At 39.1% G+C, this 20844-nt stretch overlaps 1 protein-coding gene and 1 pseudogene across 2 annotated transcripts in view; one reads left to right on the forward strand and one right to left on the reverse strand.

Moving 5' to 3' along the window:
• DENND5B (DENN domain containing 5B) overlaps positions 1-20844 on the forward strand; it is a 213430-nt gene that overhangs the window by 52996 nt on the left and 139590 nt on the right. The window lies entirely within an intron of this gene.
• LOC116760844 lies at positions 2047-4794 on the reverse strand (annotated as a pseudogene).

A 20844-nucleotide genomic window follows, 5' to 3' on the forward strand; every position in this document is an offset into this window, starting at 1 on the left:
AATATGTGTCTGACTTATCTCAGCATAATATTTTCAAAGTTCATCCATGTTATGGTACATATTAGTACTTCATTCCTTTGTATTGCCAAATATTCCATTGTACTGGAAGTATTATATTTTATTTTTCCATTTATCAGTCGATGGGTATCTGAGTGTTTCTACTTTTTGGCTATTACGAATAATGCTGCTGTGAATATTCACGTACAGGGTTTTGGGGGGACATATTTTCAATAGTTTTGGGTATTGAAATTGGGAGTGGAATTGCTGGGTTGAGGAACTGTCAGAATATGTTCTAAGGTACCGTTTTACATTCCTACCAGCAGTATATGAGGATTCCAATTTCTCCACATCCTAGCCAACACGTGTTCCTGTCTTTTGTTTTTTGGTTTTTTTTGGCTGCCCCACGCGGCTTGTGGGATTTTAGTTCCCTGACTAGGGACTGACCGGGGTCTTCAGAAGTGAGAGTGCAGAGTGTGGAGTCCTAACCACTGGGCCTCAAGGGAATTCCCTAGGGTTTGTTTTTTTTTTTTAATTTTAGCCTAATCCTAGTGAATGTGAAGTGGCATCGCATTGTGGTTTTGATTTGCATTTCCCAAATGACTAATGATGCTGAGCATCTTGTCTTGTGCTTATCAGCCATTTGTAGATCTTCTTTTGAGGCATAGAATTTTAATAGATAAAGAAAGGAAAAGGGAAGGGAGCACTTCAGCCTAACAGAACAGGGTCAAAGGCCTGAGAAATGGTGAAGAATCAGTAAAACTATAGAGTAGGGTCTCCAGAAGAAGGGAGTGAGAAAGGACACTGGAAAATTTTAGGGATGCTTGGGTCTCTTAAGTTTATTTTTTGATGAGTCAAGTCACACTGTCCTCTGCTTCTCTTAAGCTTAACATTGCTCAAATTTGAAGGATATTCCTTCTTTTGTAAATGTCAGTGTGTTGTGGTTAGTGCATTTGATTGATTCATCCAACCTTAAATAAAGAATTATTGAGGGCTTACTTCATTCCAGGCGTTCCAGTCTTCACTTAGTAAGAGGGGTAGATCAGTGATCAAAAACAGGCAAGGTCCTTGCTTTTCATGGAGCTTATTTTCTAGTGGGGGTGATTTTTTTACCAATAAAAAACTGCCTGTTAGAGGCTGCCTTTATCCAGCATTTCTGGGCTCAGTAAACAAATCCAGGTCTACTTTGTTCATGCTGTTGCTGATTTTGTTGGCTTGGGTCATAGCCCCTTTCAGCTTTCACCTTTTCAGACCTAAAGTTTAATCTTTAGTCATCCCTTACACAGCAGCATCCTGAAATCCCTCTTGGCATCCTTGTTTCTCTTTTTGGGACTGTTACACTTGAAGTTTTTTCCACTGTCGTTTGTACCAATTAATCAAAAAGACTGATGAACTATAAAGAAAAGTTACATGAATATTTTAAACATTTTCTCTTAAAACATACTGTGTGTATTTCATAAATGTTTGTTTTAGGACCAAGGCTTTTCCTTTGAATAAGGATCTGCTGACTATAATTTTCTGTGATGTCTCTTATTATAAAGCCCGCATATAATGAATCATCTATGATTTTTAGTTTCCATTTCTTTACAGTAGAGTGAGAATTTAAAGCCATTTCAAAGAAATCTGAGTGCAAAATCCTTCTAGATTTTTGTGATTTTCCATTCCACTCTTTAGTATTTCTGTATCTAATTAGACAGCTTATTATTGTTATTATTATTTGGGGGGAGTCATTTTAATATTTACAAGGAACAAATCAGCAGAACAAAATTATATCAGATAGGCTGTGTACAGTAGCTGCGGCTTATAAAACATACCAGTAATCTGTACCTGGTGAGTATAAAGAGAACCATGGTAGGATTCAGATGTCTTTACAACCAAGGAAGTGCACATGGCATTAACAAATTAGAGGACAAAAAAATTCACATTTTCTACATTAAAAAAAAATTACAGATCTCACAAATGTCTGTGAAGACAAAAAAAAAAAATTTAAGTTCTTTGAAGGGTGGGAAAGAAGAAATCTGAAATGGAATTCTAAATGTAAAAAGAATTTTACTTCACAAGACCAATTTTCTTGGCTTCTGTTTCATATATCAGTAATCTTCACATCTTGACTATAAAAACTTCTGCTTCTTCATCAAGTACCATGGCAACATCATCTGAAATGCTCTGAGGTGAACTATGAGCCATAACCTTAGAACAAACAAAATCAACTAATGTAGCTTCTTCTCCACCTATGTATTCTATGACTTTTTTTTATTAATCCATGGTCTAATTTGTCGTTCCATCAATATAGAATCCACAATAGACCAATCCAGGGGATAAGCAAAGAGCTCAGGTTTGGCTGTAGGGTTTTTTTTTTTCCCCCTCCCCGGTACGCGGGCCTCTCACTGTTGTGGCCTCTCCCGTTGCGGAGCACAGGCTCCGGACGCGCAGGCTCAGCGGCCATGGCTCACGGGCCCAGCCGCTCTGCGGTACGTGGGATCTGCCCAGACCGGGGCACGAACCCGTGTCTCCTGCATTGGCAGGTGGACTCTCAACCACTGCGCCACCAGGGAAGCCCATTGCTGTAGGGATTTTTTCAATGAGACTCTTAATGTGTTTGCACTTTTTTTCAGTGTTCACAGTGCCTTTGGCAGCATTTTTATTGTCTTCACCATAATCCAAGGGAACCAGTTTCCTTTTTCGGGGTACATCATCACTGTCTTCATTCTCAAATTTGTTAAAGACACTATCTACAGGTAGTTTCTTTCTCTTCACAGAATTAGGCTGACCAGGACTCCTGGAAGCACCCAGTTTAAGACTCAGTCTTATTTTTGGCCTATGCTCCTCAGGTTGTTGTTGATCTGGTGAATTTTCATAAGGAATAATAATACCACAGGGAGACTCATCTCCAGGAGTGTTGGGAGTTGCATTGCCACTGGCAGAGGAAACAGATGGGGCAGAACTGATGGGCCTCAGAGTTGGTTTGAGACAGGACTTTTGCTCTGGCTCTTCCTCTTCCATGGGTTCCTCTTGTTTTTCTTCTTTTTCTTGCTTTTCTTCTTCCTCTTCCTCTGATTCTGGTTCTTGCTTTATTTGTGGTTGTCTGTGCCTCTCAGCCTCTTGTTCCATCCTCTGGAGCTCTGCATCTGGATCTGGGTGCCCTTCGGCCAAAAGGCGCTGCCTGATTTCCTCTAGCTCTTCCTTGTCTCTCTTCCTATCCCGTTCATCTGCTTCCATTTCCTTTTCCCTATCACGCAACCTTTTCTGAAGAGCGCTTCCTGTGTAATATTTGGGATCATCTCTATCATCATCATAATCTTCTAAGAATTCTTTCAGTCGTTTAGCTTCTTTTGCCATTTCTCCTCTTCTTTCTTCTTCTCTTTCAGCCTCTTTCTAATACTCCTGGGTTTTCTTTCGTTCTCTGATTTTCCAGTTCTTAAGGCACTCTTGATAAGCAGCCTCTTTCTCTCGGAGCTTTCTTTCAAGCTTTCTTCGTTCATATGCATCTTCTTCATCCTCTTCTCGGTCCCGCTTGTCTTTTTCTCTCTCGTGCTCCCATTCCCTTTCTCGCTCTCTCGCTCTCGTTCTCTTTCTTGTTCCCGTTTTCTCTCTCTCTCTCTCTCTCTCTCTCTCTCTTTACCTCTCCTGTTCCCTTTCACGATCTCTGCTCTTTTCTCTTGATGGACTGCGATGCTTATTCTGGTCTGAACTCCTTTCTCGATCACGGTCCCGATCTCTCTCTCGATCCCGATCTCGATCTCTCTCTTTTGTCCGGTCACGATCCCTATCCCATTCTCGTTCCTGCTCCCGTTCCTTCTCCTTTTCTTGTTCACGTTCTCTTTCCCTTTCTTGTTCCCGTTCTCACCTTTCTCGTTCCCTTTCACGCTCCCTCTCTCTTTCTCTCTGTTCTTTCGCAATTTCCTTTCTTTTTCCTTTTTGCCTTTCTCTTCTTCCAGTTTCTTCTGTGTCTCTGAATTTGCTGATCTCTCAGAATATCAGGTCTCTTTTGTCTTCTTCCATTTCTATAGCATTTATATCCTGCTTAGTGATGAGTGGATAAGGGATCAGTGGGGCCGCTGGAAATCTGCGAAAAATGTCCTCCTTCTTTTCCTTATTCTTCTTCCTGGGGTGAGAGTCAGATTCTTGCGAGGGGGCATTGAGCTCGCTGGAGTATTCCCGTATTAAAACTTCAATGGCCCCTTTGATCATCTGATCTCTTCTCTTTGTTTCTTCATCTAAGGCTTCTTTGTCATCATTAGTGACGGTTTCTGGCCTAGCATTCCCATTAGAAGCTTTTTTCTTTGCTTTCCATTCATCCAGTTGTGCCTTTGTCTTTGTATCAACTTTAACAAGTAGCTTCTTCTCTCCAATCTGCAGGTCATGCAATAACCTGAGTGCATGGAGGGTTGATTCAGGCTCCTTATATGCACAGAATCCAAAGGCTTGAAGTTTTCCAGATGCACCTTGTACTCTCTTCCAGCTCAAAACCAAGCCACATTTAGCAAGGAGCTGTCTTATAAGCATGTCTGAGGCTTTTTCAGAGATGTTGCCAACGAAAACTGTAGTAGTGGGACCACAGTTTTCATCATTTTCTTTAGCCTTCAAGCCTGGATGATCCTTCCGTGCTCCCAAATGTTTTCTAACCATGGACACTAAGACAGTTGGAGCAGGAGCCATAATGCTCATTGGTACAGGAATCATTGGAGTCCCTGAAGATACAGGTGGTGGAAAGCCAGGAAACTGTGGGGGTGGGATCCCTGGTGGGAGTGCTGGGATTCCCATGGGAGGGTGATTCAAATGAGGGGGGAAAGACATTCTTATCACAGCGGTCCGCCGCTGAGGAAATTGTACTGTCTTTGCGGCCTTCCGGGCTCCAGGTTATGAGGGGGTTCCACCAGCTCGAGATTTCTGCACGCCGCTAGCCAGGAGACTCGTGCCAAAGCACCTACTCTCACAGGCCGCCTTATTATTTTTTTAGCAGCTTGCCTATGTACGTATTCAGCTTCATTTTCATAGAAATTATGAGTCTTTTCACAATCATATTTCATAATTTACTTAATAATTAAATTATGAATTCAGTATCATGTGAAACTGGATAAACATGTTGGGAATGGCTGTGGCAAACAAATTCAAATACAAGATGTGGAAGTGCTACTGGCTATGAGCACTTTTGGCCTACTGTGGACATCAGCCATTATGTTTTACAGGAGAAACAGTGTTAGTTCAATCCAAGCTATTGGTTAAGGAGAAATTTGGTTAGGACAGCTGATTCTGTATATTGCAAGTTAAGTACTCTTCCACTGCTTTCTCCTAGCACTCTATATAGACCTCTTTTATAACTTAATTCACTGCTTATAATCGTCTACTTGTTTGTCTTCCTTATGGGATTTCATAGTCTTTGAGGGCAGAGGTATACTCTCTTGTTGTTACATTCATAGTTCCTAGTATATTCTTGGCATGTAATCACTTATTCACTTTAAAAAAAAAAGAATTGACTGGAACTTTCCTGGTGGTCCAGCGGTTAAGACTCCATGCTCCCAATGCAGGGGGCCTGGTTTCAATCCCTGGTCAAGGAACTAGATCCCACATGCCACAACTAAGATTCCGCATGCCGCAACTAAAGATCCTGCACACCGCAACAAAGATCCCTTGTGCTGCAACTAAAGACCCGGCATGGCCAAATAAATACATTAATTAAAAAAAAAAAATTGACTGCAAGCTCAATATAGCTCAATAATATGACCAGTTCAGTATGATTCCTAGGTTGCACTAGTTGTGTGTAATGTTCGGAATAGTTCCACTGTATTTATGTTGTCTTGAACTAGGGTGATAGATTTTAAGATACATATTGACTAACTTGAGCACATCCCCTAAAAAGTTAATTCAGTGAGACTGAGACTATGTTTGTTATTCACTGCTATATCTCCAGTACATACAATATAGAGTATTAATGCCTGGAAGACCAAAGGTGCTCAGGTTTTTAATTTTTTTAATTACTGAATCCAGGGAATAGAGAATAAGATGGTGATGTTTCTTTTTTATTTCTTGAGGAATGATAAAATGAATAGGGTGTGCTTCCTTAGAAGAGGAGATTAGTGAATATATCGACCAAATTTGAAAATTTGAGGCCTAGTCATACAGAAGAGAATGTGGGCCTCAGTAGCTCTAGAGAACTGAACTGGGACTAGAGAGTATAAATTATAGGAAAGCAGATTGTATGTTGAACTATTTTCTAATTATTAAGGCTTTAAAAAAATAGAATGTATTATTTCATGAGGTCACTGGAAAAGAAGTTTAATGACTTATTTGAGGGGTGTAAAAAATAAATTTTTGTATGAAATGTGCAGTTGGTTTATCTGTACAAACTAAATTCATCCTAATTTAAGCCCTGTAATCTCTTGTTTCAGTCTTCCATAACGTTTATATTCTTTATCAGTTATTGTCTTATAAGCTATTATAGGTCTCATGGTCTTAAGGAGAAATAAATGACTTTTTATCTCTCCGTTTAATTTTTAAGTTTGGTGGAGAGCAAATACTGTATCTTATTACAATAAAAATTTTTTTAATGGTATGCTTGTAATCCAGAAATCTTGATGGATCCAGAAATCTTGATAGATTTTGAATAGCCCCAATTGTCTGCTTCATTTATTAGTGTTACAGATGGTGTGCCAATTAATCTAGCATCAGATTGCTGATAGTACCATAACGTTTGTTGAATCTGATGGGTGCAATAGTCATTACACCCCTCCATATGATATATAATGAATCTTCATATTATAATGAATAAGTTCTATGAGATATTACTATGAAATAGTACTGCAGAAGTCTGGATTTTTTTTTTTTAATCTTTGCTGCTTTCATAGCACTTTGCAGAGTATCTTATTCATATAAGCTATTCAATAAATATTTATTAAAAGGCTGGAAAATCTCTTGAGTTCTTAAAAACACCAATCACCCATTTGAGGAATTATTTCTTGTTTTACAGAAAGTTTATAAGCCAAAAGTACTTTGGTCCAAATGTCAAGGTTATTAAATTATATTGTTAATTTATTCTTATGTCAACAGGGCTTAATTAACGATACTCCATTTATTTATTCCAAACTTAGATAGATAGCTATAAAAATAATTTTCCTCTTTGTCTAACTTCCAAAAAACTTACTTGCTGTGTACTTCCTCTGCTTTCTTTAGATGGACTTATTCCAGTTTTGCCATATTAACAGTTGTGGGGTATTCCTTTTTGAACTGTACCCCATGTCTAGAGTATCACTTTTCTTACAGATTCACATGTATGTGGCCAAAGGAACAACTCCATGTTGTTCCTAGACAACATGTAGCAGGTACCTCTCATTTCCCTTTGTGTTGGTCAATTTTTACGAATTACTGGAAGATGGTGGTTCCCGCTGACAGAACCATAGGTTAGTTCTTAAACATCATCTGGAATCTTTTGTTGGGCTTCTTTTGCTTAACAAAGTGTCACTGAGATTCATCCATGTTGTTGTGTACATCAGCAGTTTATTGCTTTTTACTACTGAGTTGTGTTCCATTGAATGAATATACTACAATTTGTATATCCTTCTGCTTGTTGGTGAACATTTGAGTTGTTTCCAGTTTTTTTGCTATTATGAGTAAAGCTGACAGTCTTGTGCAAATAATTTTGTGGATATATGCTTCTTAGGAGTAGAATTGTAGGTGTATGGGTTAGGTATAAAACTCACCAACAGGTTTTTAAAGTGGCTTTGCCATTTTATAGTCCCACCAACAATGTATGAGTTCCAAGTGGTCAAGATCCTCACCAATACTTGGTATTGGTATGGTAAGTCTTTTAAATTTTGATCATTCTAGTAGGTTTGAGGTGGTGTCTCATTGTGGTTTTAATTTGTATTTTACCTGACAACTAATGATGTTGAGTACCTTTTCATTGGCTTATTGGCTTTTTGTATATATTAAATTTATTCTCTTGTTCAGATCTTTTGTCCATTTTTTAAAAATGGGTTGTCTTTTTTAAAAAAATTATTGATTATAGGAATTCTTTAAATATTCTGGTGATGAATCCTTTGTCAGATATAAGGACTTTCGGTTTTGAAAATTAGTAAAATATTCAAGCTAGAGGTTTCAAGATTCTTTGGGCATCTAAGTAATAGGTCAATTTATTATCGGCAGAAATTCAATTCCAATTATAAATCTAGGGTTGTAGAAGAAAATTGGTTAGGGGGTATGTGGATTTTTCGGTTATCTATTGCTGTGTAACAGTGTATGCTGTATTCCATAGTGGCTTAAATCAGCAGTTATTTACTGTTTCTCACAATTCTCTGGGTCAGCTAGGCAGGTCTTCTGTTTCACCCAGTGCCTACTTGGGTCGCTAATTTGGCTAGATGTCCAGGATGGCTTCTCTCACTTGACTTAGGTGGCTGAAATGGCTAGTGGCCAGGTGGGCCTCTCCTGCTTCTCCATGTCATCTCTCATTATTATTTAGTAGTTTAGCCCATGTCTCTTTATGTGGTGGTTTGATTCTAAGAGAGGAAAAACAGGAGCTGTCAGGACTCTTAAGTGCTAGGCCTGGAACTGGCACAGCGACACTTCTGTCACATTCTGCTGGTTAAAGCAAGTCACAGAACCAGCCCAGATTCAAGGGGAGGAAAATAGAACCCTTCTTTTGATAGAAGAGGCAGCATGCACACATACAGGGCAGGGAAGAATTTTTGGTGGCCATTTTTTGTGATATTTTATTACAGTGGAGTAGATGTTTAGAATTTCCTAATAAAAGGTGATTTCATTAAAAATATAATTTGTAAGTTATTCCTATATTTATTTCTATGTATCTTTCCAATTCTTTTTTTTATTTCATGCATTTGTTTATCCCTTACTGCATATATTCTGCTACCAACGTTTCTAAGATATGATTCAAAATTGGAGATGATGAAAAAAGGCTCAGTGGTATATAACAAGGAGGCTTACTGAGCTATTAAAGATGTTAATTAGGATTCATGTTCTTTAATATGCTAGAAAGAACGTTCTGATGCCACTTTGCTGATGAACAAAATGAGCTTAATCACATCCTGGGCACTAAGTATTCTGACATTATAATCTCTTCTCTCTGAGCCCATCACAGCAGTCTTAGGATTCAAGATCTAATCCTGGGCAACATTATAGGGCCAAGTGTGTTATATACACACAGTGAAGGAAAGTAGGACGGCCTTGGTAATCCTGCAGTATTTTTCTTATCATATACTTGATTTTCATTTTCAAAAATTGAGGTAAAATTCCCATAACATAAAGTTAACCATTGACCATTTAAAAGTGTACAATTTAGTGACATTTAGTACATTCACAGTGTTTACATCTCCTCATATACTTTTTAAAGGAAGGATTTATGTCAGGGAAATGAAGAACAATAAAATTATGGCAAAAAAGACTAATAAGATGTCCAAACATTAACTCAAAAAGAACACTTCTGGGCTTCCCTGGTGGCGCAGTAGTTGGGGGTCTGCCTGCCGATGCAGGGGACACGGGTTCGTGCCCCGGTCCGGGAGGATCCCACATGCTGCGGAGCAGCTGGGCCCGTGAGCCATGGCCGCTGAGCCTGCGCTCCGCAACGGGAGAGGCCACAGCAGTGAGAGGCCCACGTACCGCAAAAAAAAAAAAGAACACTTCTTTGGTGGAATGGTTTAAGAGATATGCTGGGACCACTGCCTTCCCACTGAAGTGCCAGCGTCTGGTCAGCAGCAGCATGGCCTAAGCAATCTCCTTCTTGCCTCCTGCCAGCCTCGTAAGTCCTCCAAAACTGCAAGGTTAGTTCAATTTTATCTTCCCTTCTCTCTTCTGAAGATGGTAAGCAGTCTCAGGGAATCTCCCACCTTGGTCCCCTCTATCCCAAGGCTTGGGAGTTTCACAGACCCATTCTAGATCTGAGAACAGCTCTTTTCCGGGGAGCAGAGATTGTGGGCATTCATTAGCCTCTTCCCGTCCTTTTCTATGCCTCAGAATGACTGACCCACAGGTTGTCCTGAGGGCCAAGGCTATCTGCAGTAAACTTGAAGTTGCAGGCTACTTGCAGGCCCTGCTCCCGCTTCTCCTAAAAATGGAAAGATATTTAGATACTTTTGTCATTGTTTTACTGGGGTCAGGTAAGGACTGAACAGATGTAGTAAGTCATTAGAGATTTAAAGATGTTTTTAAAATTTTGCTATACTCTCCCTCACACACCTACAATAGTCTCAAGACTTAGCTACCACCTCACTTGACCTAAAAGAGGGTGGAGGGATGGGGGAAGGAGGAGACATCTGTGAGGAAAAAGAAATACAAAGAAGTACTCTGCCCAGAAGAATCGATCATTCCAATATCTATCTTAATGATTAGAATGGGATAGAATAGAAGCAAGAAGATTGAAGAGAACATAACCTCCTTAGATAGTAGAAGCCCAGTGATTTTTTTTTTTTAACGAAATGTTGGAAAAGTAGTGCTGATGATTATGGGATACATCAAGAATAATGTTAGCAACCTTACTAATTAAAGTTTAATACCAGTCATAACTTATTTGATATTTCCCTCATCTGTGAAATGGAGATCTGCCTTACTCCTAGAGGAAGGTGCATTTAGGACTGCAGAGTACAGCAAATTTCAATTCCCAATAAGGCCATGGTATCCTAAGAAATTTCCAGAGGTAATTTGACTCTGATTTTAGCCTTACATGATCACATTAGAGCCAAACGCTTGTAAAATTTGACTCCACTGCACAATGTGATAGATGCTGAAAAAGGGGGTTTAGAGGAGTGCACCTAATGTTCCCTGGCAGGAAATGGGGAACGTTTCCGTGAGGTTGTGTCACTGAACTAGGAGCAGATGCTTGCTAAATTAGCAGGGATTCAGGGGAGAATGTATTAAACTGAGTGAAAATATTTGTAAAGGCAGAAGGAATTTGGATTTTTATTCAGCATTAAAGGGCCACTGAAGGATTTTATGCAGAGGATTGTAATGATCAGACTAGCATAATAGCATATTAAGAAGATCATTTTGGCAGTAATATGGAGGCCAGATTGACAAGGAGGCCAGTTAGGAGTCCACTGGTATATTCAGGGCCAGAGATGATGAGTACCTAAACTAAGGCACTCCTTTATGATGAATTGAAAGAGAAACTAACTTCAGTAATCTAAGGCTGTGCTGCTGAGTGTGGGAGCCACTTAGCCACACATGGCTATTGAGCACTTGAAACTTGACGGTTGCAAAATGAGATGTGCTGTAGGTGTAAAATACTCACCAGATTTCAAAGCCTTGGTATCTCAGTAAAACGTTTTTGTATATTGATTACAAGTTAAAGCAATATTTTGAATACATTGGGTTAGGTAAAATATATCATTACAATTAATTTTTCCTATTTTTCCTATTTTAAGAACGTAGCTACTAGAAAATTTTAAATTATATGTATGGCTCACATTATATTTTTATTTTTTTCATTGCTGACTAAATTTATTTCAGTTCAGTTACTTGCCTTAACTTATGCTAGCTGTTTGATTAGAAAGTGTTTCATTTTAACTCATAATAGGTGTGGAAACTGCAGAAATGCAAAATGGTTTTCATATATTTGGGAAACAAGGTTGAAAAGCTCTGTAAGACCGTATTTTTATTAATTAATTAATTTTATTAATAAGAGTGTCAACACAGAGTATCTGCAGGAAACTGGCTTTTGCAGTGAGGTCACAGTGCATTTTTAAATCCATTGTTAGGTAATGTTTATTCACTCTTCTGCAAATAAATTATTTCTGCAAGATATGTTCCAAAACTGGTGCATGGGTAAGACTGGACTAGAGAAAAAGTTTATTTGAAAAACACTTTTTGAAACTTTTTAAGTGTTGTCTAAATACTCTGGAGGGTTTTTTTTTTTGCCATGTTCCAATTGACAAAGGCCAAGAAATTCCCTCATAGGTAACAAACATTCATAGCTAACAGGGATGGCTGTTGTATCAAAAACTCTGTCTACTAATGGGTACAGAGTTTTTTTGAAGTGATGAATGTTCTAAAATTAGATAATGGTGATGGTTGTACAACTCTATGAATATACCCCAAACCACTCAGTTGTATACTTTAAAAGGGTGAATATTAGGGTTATGAACATATCTCAGTAAAGCTGTTATAAAAAAACCCTCAATCTTTACATGCACATCTGTTGCAGTTACTGATTTCCTAGTTATTTAATGAGAATTATGTGAGCAGACACACAAAAAGCAACCATATATACAAAAATTCCTGTGATCACACAAAAATGGTCTGTTCTTTTTTGGCTTCTGTACCAGCCTCACAGATCTGGTGGTAGATGGAAAGCATAGTGGCCTTCTTTGGTGGGTATTTGTGAAGTTATTAAGCAGTGTTTATCTAGCTTAAGGGATTGAAAGATTGACTGAGTACACTAGATTCTCATTCATATTCTGGTACAAAATGAATGTTATATACTGAAAGGTGTTGACTGAATCCAGCAGGTTAGTAGAAAAAATAATACTCCAATATTTGATCATTTGATGTTGAGGAATTTTTTTTTTTTTTGCGGTACGCAGGCCTCTCACTGTTGTGGCCTCTCCCGTTGTGGAGCACAGGCTCTGGACACGCAGGCTCAGCGGCCATGGCTCACGGGCCCAGCCGCTCCGCAGCATGTGGGATCTTCCCAGACCAGGGCACGAACCCGTGTCCCCTACATCGGCAGGCGGACTCTCAACCACTGCGCCACCAGGGAAGCCCGATGTTGAGGAATTTATTCTTAAAGTTTTTAGGCCAAGTTAGAGTTGGTTTATATCTACCTTGGATCTTGTTAGGCATGTCTCCTGTTTCTTGTATCTCAGTTCATCCTGTAGAAAACCATGCCATCTAACTCACTAGATACCCAGAGAACAGCCATGCAGTGTTTTCAGCTACAGAGACTAGCAGAGGATGCATTTACTATTTCTTTCCTGTATGCTGCCATCTGAAGTAAGATTTTCTGGCTCATCACCAAGCACCTATCATCCCAGAAAGTAAGAAATAGAGTGGATTTGGTGCATCTCTTGTCTCTCCATAACCTCTTTCCAAGTCATTTCCACAGAAGTGCCAAGGCACAGGAGAGAAGCTGAGCCCCGGTTTTTCTGTTAAAAGCAGAACTCTTCACAGATTTTTACACAGCTGCTGCATTTGTCCTAATCCCTTTCCTGCTCAGCCTTGTTACTGCGGCCTTGCTCTAGGGCTGCTTTCAGCAACCTTTCTGACACAGGTTTAATGCTGATTAGTCCCAAAACAATTCTAGGGCAGAGCTCCCTGCCAGGATGAAGAATGAACAAAATTGGTTTGCACACAGGCCAGCTGCAGTTGCTGCAAGTAGAGTCTGTCAAATGCGGACCATTTTCTTGTTTACCAAGATGAGGTTAAATTAGCACAGCATGAAGCAAAATGGATAAAAAAAAGAAAAAACTTGCAAACCATCCATGCTAGTTGAGTAGGATGCGGTGAGTATGGAATTCAGGTGATTTTAAATTAGGTTGAAAAGGTAAGGTAGTATACAGTACTAAAAGCTGATTAAAAGTCGCTTGAAAGATTTGCTTGCTCCAGGTGGGACAGGGGCGTAGGTGGACTGTATAATCTTTTAAAGATTATTCAGGTCTAGTATGGTATGAATTACTCATTTTTGCAGTTATTTTCTAAAATATTTGAATCAGATTTTATGTGTTTATAGAGCAGTCTCTGGTTGATGGACTTGCAGACTAGATGAGAAAGCAAGGTGTGAGCTATGTAAGGAAAGAACCCCGAACCCAAGAGGTCTCTGACTTCCCAGGCTTTGGTGCACCAGGCTCCCTTCTTCTTCCTTTTGTGCAGAGCCTGCCCACAGATCCTCTCTTGGGAACCCAGGCTTCTCACCCTAGCATTCAGGGCCGAGTTGAGGGGAAGAGGGGGAGTAATTAGCTGAGGAGCAGAAGTATTGGATGGGAAAGGGGGGAGAAACGGCAAATACGGAGGGTATGAGACGAAAGACAGTGTCTCATCTGACTCCCGGCCTCTATGCTTCACCCCCCCTAGTCCTTCATCCGCTGTGGGTTTGAGAGCTCCTGATCTTCTCTGCGCTCTGACCTTTCCTGGCCTGGGTCGTGAGGTGTTTTACCCCTGCTAGTTTAGGGCTGGGGAGATAGGGAGACTTAACCACCTTATAACACTGTTCCTAAGGGAAATGAATTCTCTTATAGACCAAACCCTGAATATAACCGTTAATGAAATAGACTATTAAACTGCAGCTTGTGTGGTTAGAGAGAGATCCTTCCTTTTACCAACTGTGTACTTCTCACTCAGCACTATACTGTACATTTCACGGCCCTTCACCTCCACTGAGATAATTTACCTTATGTCTCAAGACCAAGGAAGCAACAGGAGTACTAAATTAAGACACAGAGCAGCGTAGTCAGGGTGTTACCTACTCACAGGCCATTGTAAGTTCAGGCTGGAGGGAACTCACAGAAAAAATAAAGATCTGCCTATATTGGAAATAAAGTGGGTTGGGTTTAGGGAAAACAGGAATCACTGTGGGCTGTAGTAGGGTAGTTTATAATTTAAGCTGCATCCTGAAAGAGGATGGGCCAAGTGAGGACAGGCTGGTGTTCTAAGCTCCAGGCCTAAAGGGGCCAGGGAGGGGCACAAAGGGGACTTTTATTCCATCTCTAACATTTTATTTCTGTTTTAAAAAATTGTGAAGCAGATACCACAACGTGTTAACATTTGTTGAATTCAGGTGGAATATACCCACACAGGTGTTCATTATTTCTGTTCTACTTTTCTCTACGTTTGAAATATTTTTTAATTACAAAAAGGAAAAGAGGAACTTCCCTGGTGGTCCAGTGGCTAGGACTCTGCGATCCCAATGCAGGGGGCCTGGTTTGACCCCTGGTTGGGTAACTAGATCCCACATGCCACAACTGAGACCCGGCTCAGCCAAATAAATAAATAAATACTTAAAAAAAAAAAAAAAGAAAAGAAATAACCTTAAAGCTGGGCAGTACAAGAGACAAATGAAAGAACTTAAATAACATACAAGTCAGTAGCCAGCTCTTGAGTAGGCAGGTGGGTAATGGTAGTCATTTTATCAAGGGTCTTGAAGGAACATACAAATAATGTATTTTTCTGCAACCAAAGAACTGAAAAGTGATTAAAATCACCCATCATGAAAGATCAAATTAATGAAGAAGTGGAAAAAATAAATAACAGGCCAAAGCTTTTCCATGGTTTGGACTTAACCTCCTTTAGGTTGAGTAGGATGCAGTGAGATATGCTAACACAGAAAATATGTTGTACATCATTGGAGGAAATGAATATAAATAAATGATATATTTTAGTCACTGTCATCGAAAGGAGCAAGTTCAGGAACAAAGGAAGTAAGTATAACCTGTACACCTAGTTTTCACACCTATATATATCCGTGAAAAATAATCATAAGCATAAGAATTATTTTTCTGAGAGAGTGGCTTTAATACATATATTTAGGGAATTCCCTGGTGGTCCATTGGTTAGGACTCCGCACTTCCATTGCAGGGGGCATGGGTTCGATCCCTGGCTGGGGAAGTAAGATCCCACAAGCCACACGGTGTGACCAAGAAAAAGACCATATATTTAAATTCTGTAAAAATATACTGTATAGCCTCTCTTTTGTGATATAATTGTCTCTCTTCACCAGCTTGAATTATTGCCTTCCCAGGAATTTCTTCTATAAGCACTGAGGGAAGAACCATTACTAATAATTTTTCTGTATTCCTAATAAGTTTGGTTAAGCTCATAGAAAGAACTGGATATATTTGTTGGTTGGTGATATAGAATTGTGAACAGTCTATTAACTACCAGTAATAAATACTGTGTTCCTAGTGAAAAAATAAGTTTAATCTTACTGAAAAAAAGTATGTCCATGTAACATAGTTTTTCTAAATGACAAACTACTGATTATTTATATGTAATTGAATGAAGTTTGAGTTTGTTGGATTTTTATTCATTCATTCATGCAAAAGCCTTTAAAACTTATCCTAAAAGTAACCCTCACCCATGAGGATGGCTGCTATCAAAAAACCAGAAAACAGCAAATGTTGGTGAGCATGTAGAGAAATTGGACCCTTGTGCACTGTTGGTTAGAATGTAGAATGGTACACTTGCTATGGAAAACAGTATGGTAGTTCCTCAAAAAATTAAAAATAGAATCATCATATAATCCAGTAATTCCACCTCTGTGGGTATATACCCAGAAGAATTGAAAACCAGAGTCTCAAAGAGATATATGTATCAGTTTCGTAACAGCATTATTCACAATGGCTATAACAAGGAAGCAAGCCAGGTGTCCACCAGTGGATAAACGAGTAAGCAAAATTTGGCTTATACTATACAGTGGAATATAACTCAGCTTTCAAAAGGAAGGAAATTCTTCAGTATGCTGCATCATGAATACACTTTGAGAACATTATACTAAGTGAAATAAGCCAGGCATGAGAAGACACTCTATGATTCTATTCATATGAGGTGCTTAGAGTAATCAAAATCATAGAGATAGTAGAATGGTGGTTGCCAGGGCCTGAGGAGGCAGAGGGAATGAGGAGTTATTGTTTAATGGGCATAGAGTTTCAATTTACCTAGATGAGAAGAATTATAGAGATGAGTGGTGATGGTTGCATATTATAAATGTATTTAATACCACGGAATTGTATACTTAAGAATGGTTAAGATGGTAAATTTTATGTTATGTGTATCTTACTACAATAAAAAAGTTGAAGGAAAGAATTCATCCTAAAAGAATTTGACTTATTATATTCTCTCACAGAAGTACAATTTAACAAACATTTATGACAATTAAATTTATCCACTATACAAGTATATCTACAAAATTATAAGTATCTGGAATGGTCATGCAGGAGCACGAAATCCATAATGCAGCTTCCCTAGTTATTTCTCAGCTATTTCTACATAATATTGTGAAAGAAACGAATACTTTTACAATGATAGTAACGATAATTTTAATTTATAATTTCGGTATAATTATAATTGCAAGTCTTAAATTCTTACTAAATGACCTTCATACTACTACAAAACTATTATTCTAAAATTTATACAAACAAGATAAAAATCTTTACATAATGTCAGTAACAACCCATGTTCTTTCCACTAGCCTGTGTTCATAATTATTCATTTACTTAGTGAATGGTCCTTGAATTCATGTTATACTAGGCACTGTGTAGGCTCTGGAGATTCAGTAGAGAACAGCTCTTACCCTCAAAGAGCTGCAGTCTTTTCCAGAAGAAATGACTATAAGCTTAGATCTGAAGGGCGGCCAAGAATTTACAGGTGGGATGGGGAGTGGGGGCAATACTGGAAGAAGTATTTGTGGCAGACATACAGCATGTATGAAAGTCGGCTAATTTGAGGGAGCGAGGTACATATGGTGAGCAGCTAGTAATTTCCTCACGGCTGGAGTATAGAATACAAAGGATATGGAAAATCTTGCAGAAAGGGTTAAGATATAAGCAGTCAGATTATGAAAAATTTTGAAGCAGTGTTAGGCAATTTGAGATTTAAAGTTAGGATAATGAAGCACTATTGAAGGGTTCTGAAGGGGAGTAACCTCGGATCTATATTTAGAAAGATTTCTTGGGCTGCGTTATGGAGTGGGGGAGATGGGTGGTAAGCCTGGCAGCAGGACAGTGATGACGTTTGTAATAATTCGGGTGAGAGGCGACATTGGATTGGACTAGAGAAGTGGCAGTGGGGATGGAGAGAGTTGGATAGATTTAAGAAAAATAGAAGGTTAAATCAGTAGGATGAAGCAATGGATTAGATGTGGGGAATAAGAGGGAAAGAGGAGTCAAGGATAATTCCAGCTATACACCTTCAGCCACTGGGGGAATGGTTGTACTACTTGAGCTGGAGAAATTACCAGTCAGGGCTTTGGAAGTGATTCCCTGTTTTATCTCTAAGAACTCTTCCTATTGTGAGTGTAAGAATTTCTGATTCTTGACACTTCTAAGAAAGCTCATTATCTAATCTACAGATTAGATCATTTTTACTGCTACTTATGTAAAAGTCATTCCTGAGATGTCCATATTCCTAGTTACTCTCAGAGTTCAAAATAATATGTGAGGTTCATTGTTAGAGCTCATTGGTTTATTTATTAAAGTAGAGAGAGTATTGTTTTCTATAGGCAGTGTATAATTTTGTCTAGTTACATATGTAACGAAGTTATACATAACCCATTATAGTCAATGTAGCCATGTGTCAAATAACTCAAAAAGTAACTGTAATGATAACAGAGCCACTGTTGACAAGCATGACAACATAAATATATCTAAATAAATTAATAAATGTTAAAAGTAAACACTTGACAATTCTCCTTCATTGCCAGTGGGAATGCAAAATGGTATAGCTACTTTAGAAGTCATTGTGACAGTTTCTTACAAAACTAAACATACCTTACCATATGATTCATTAGTCACACTCCCTGTTATTTATCCAAAGGAGTTGAAGGCTTATATCCGCACAAAAATCCTTACACATGGATGTTTCTAGCAGTTTTATTCTTTTTTTTCTTTTTTAATGTCTTTATTGGAGTATAGTTGCTTTACAATGGTGAGTTAGTTTGGTGTATAGCAAAGTGAATCAGCTATATGTATACATATATCTCCATATCCCCTCCCTCTTGCACCTTCCTCCCACCCTCCCTATCCTACCCCTCTAGGTGAACACAAAGCCCTGAGCTGATCTCTCTGTGCTATGCGGCTGCTTCCCACTAGCTATCTATTTTACATTTGGTAGTGTACATATGTCATTGCCACTCTCTCACTTCGTCCCAACTTCCCCTTCCCCTTCCTCATGTCCTCAACTCCATTCTCTACGTCTGTGTCTTTATTACTGTCCTGCCCCTAGGTTCTTCAGAACCTTTTTTTTTCTTCAGCTTCCATATATATGTGTTGGCATACAATATTTGTTTTTCTCTTTCTGACTGACTTCACTCTGTATGACAGACTCTAGGTCCATCCACCTCACTACAAATAACTCAATTTTGTTTCTTTCTATGGCTGAGTAATATTCCATTGTATATATGTGCCACGTCTTCTTTATCCATTCATCTGTCGATGAACACTTAGGTTGCTTCCATGTCCTGGCTATTGTAAATAGAGCTGCAATGAACATTGTGGTACATGACGCGTTTTGAATTATGGTTTTTCTCAGGGTATATACCCAGTAGTGGGATTGCTGGGTAGTATGGTAGTTCTATTTTTAGTTTTTTAAGGAACCTCCATACTGTTCTCCATAGTGGCTGTATCAATTTACATTCCCACCAACAGTGCAAGAGGGTTCCCTTTTCTCCAGCATTTATTGTTTGTAGATTTTTTGATGATGGCCATTCTCCCTCTCCAGCATTTATTGTTTGTAGATTTTTTGATGATGGCCATTCTGACTGGTGTGAGGTGTTGCCTCACTGTAGTTTGATTTGCATTTCTCTAACGATTAGTGATGTTGAGCATCCTTTCATGTGTTTGTTGGCAGTCTTTTTATCTTCTTTGGAGAAATGTCTACTTAGGTCTTCTGCCCATTTTTGGATTGGGTTGTTTGTTTTTTTGATAGTGAGCTTCATGAGCTGCTTGTGTATTTTGGAGATTAATCCTTTGTCAGTTGCTTCATTTGCAAATATTTTCTCCCATTCTAAGGGTTGTCTTTTTGTCTTGTTTATGGTTTCCTTTGCTATGCAAAAGCTTTTAAGTTTCATTAGGTCCCATTTGTTTATTTTTGGTTTTATTTCCATTTCTCTAGGAGGTGGGTCAAAAAGGATCTTGCTGTGATTTATGTCATAGAGTGTTCTGCCTGTGTTTTCCTCTAAGAGTTTTATAGTGTCTGGCCTTACATTTAGGTCTTTAATCCATTTTGAGTTTATTTTTGTGTATGGTGGTAGGGAGTGTTCTAATTTCATTCTTTTACTAACAGTTTTATTCTTTTTTTAAAGAAAGATTAACTTTATCTTCTTTTTTAATTAATTAATTTTTGTCTGTGTTGGGTCTTTGTTGCCCCACGTGGGCTTTGTCTAGTTGCGGCGAGCGGGGTTTACTCTTGGTTGGGGTGTGTGGGCTTCTCATTGTGGTGGCTTCTCTTGTTGCACAGCAAAGGCGTGTGGGCTTTAGTAGTTGCGGCACAAGGGCTCAGTGGTTGTGGCTCATGGGCTCTAGAGCACAGGCTCAATAGTTGGCCACACGGGCTTAGTTGCTCTGCAGCATGTGGGATCCTCCCAGACCAGGGCTCAAACCCATGTCCCCTGAATTGGCAGGTGGATTCTCAACCACTGAGCCACCAGGGAAGTCCAGCAGTTTTATTCCTTTTTTTGTTTGTTTGTTTTGTTTTGTTTTTGTTTTTGTGGTATGCGGGCCTCTCACAGTTGTGGCCTCTCCCATTGCGGAGCACAGGCTCCGGACGCGCAGGCTCAGTGGCCATGGCTCACAGGCCCAGCCGCTCTGTGGCATGTGGGATCCTCCTGGACCAGGGCATGAACCCGTGGCCCCTGCATCGGCAGGCGGACTCCCAACCACTGCGCCACCAGGGAAGCCCTACATTTTTTATGATATAACTTTACTCATCATTGCCATTTTTCTTTCTGGAAAACACAGAATCAGTAGTTTACCCAAGGTCACATATAGCTTAGTCATTCTATATTTATGCTCCAGAAGCAGAAAACTAAGATTTATTCCCCACATTATGAGAATATTGAACCCTCTTTATTACAGAAAACACTTTGTGTGTGAGAGGAATGTTTATTTCTATTTACTTCCATTCTGTTTTCCTCAGCCTTTTTCAAGAGAGGAGAGAGTCAATCCCTGGCCTTGACTTGGGTGAGTCTTGGTCTGT

The sequence above is a fragment of the Phocoena sinus genome, chromosome 10 (genome assembly GCF_008692025.1).
Source record: "Phocoena sinus isolate mPhoSin1 chromosome 10, mPhoSin1.pri, whole genome shotgun sequence".
Lineage (NCBI taxonomy): Eukaryota > Metazoa > Chordata > Mammalia > Artiodactyla > Phocoenidae > Phocoena > Phocoena sinus.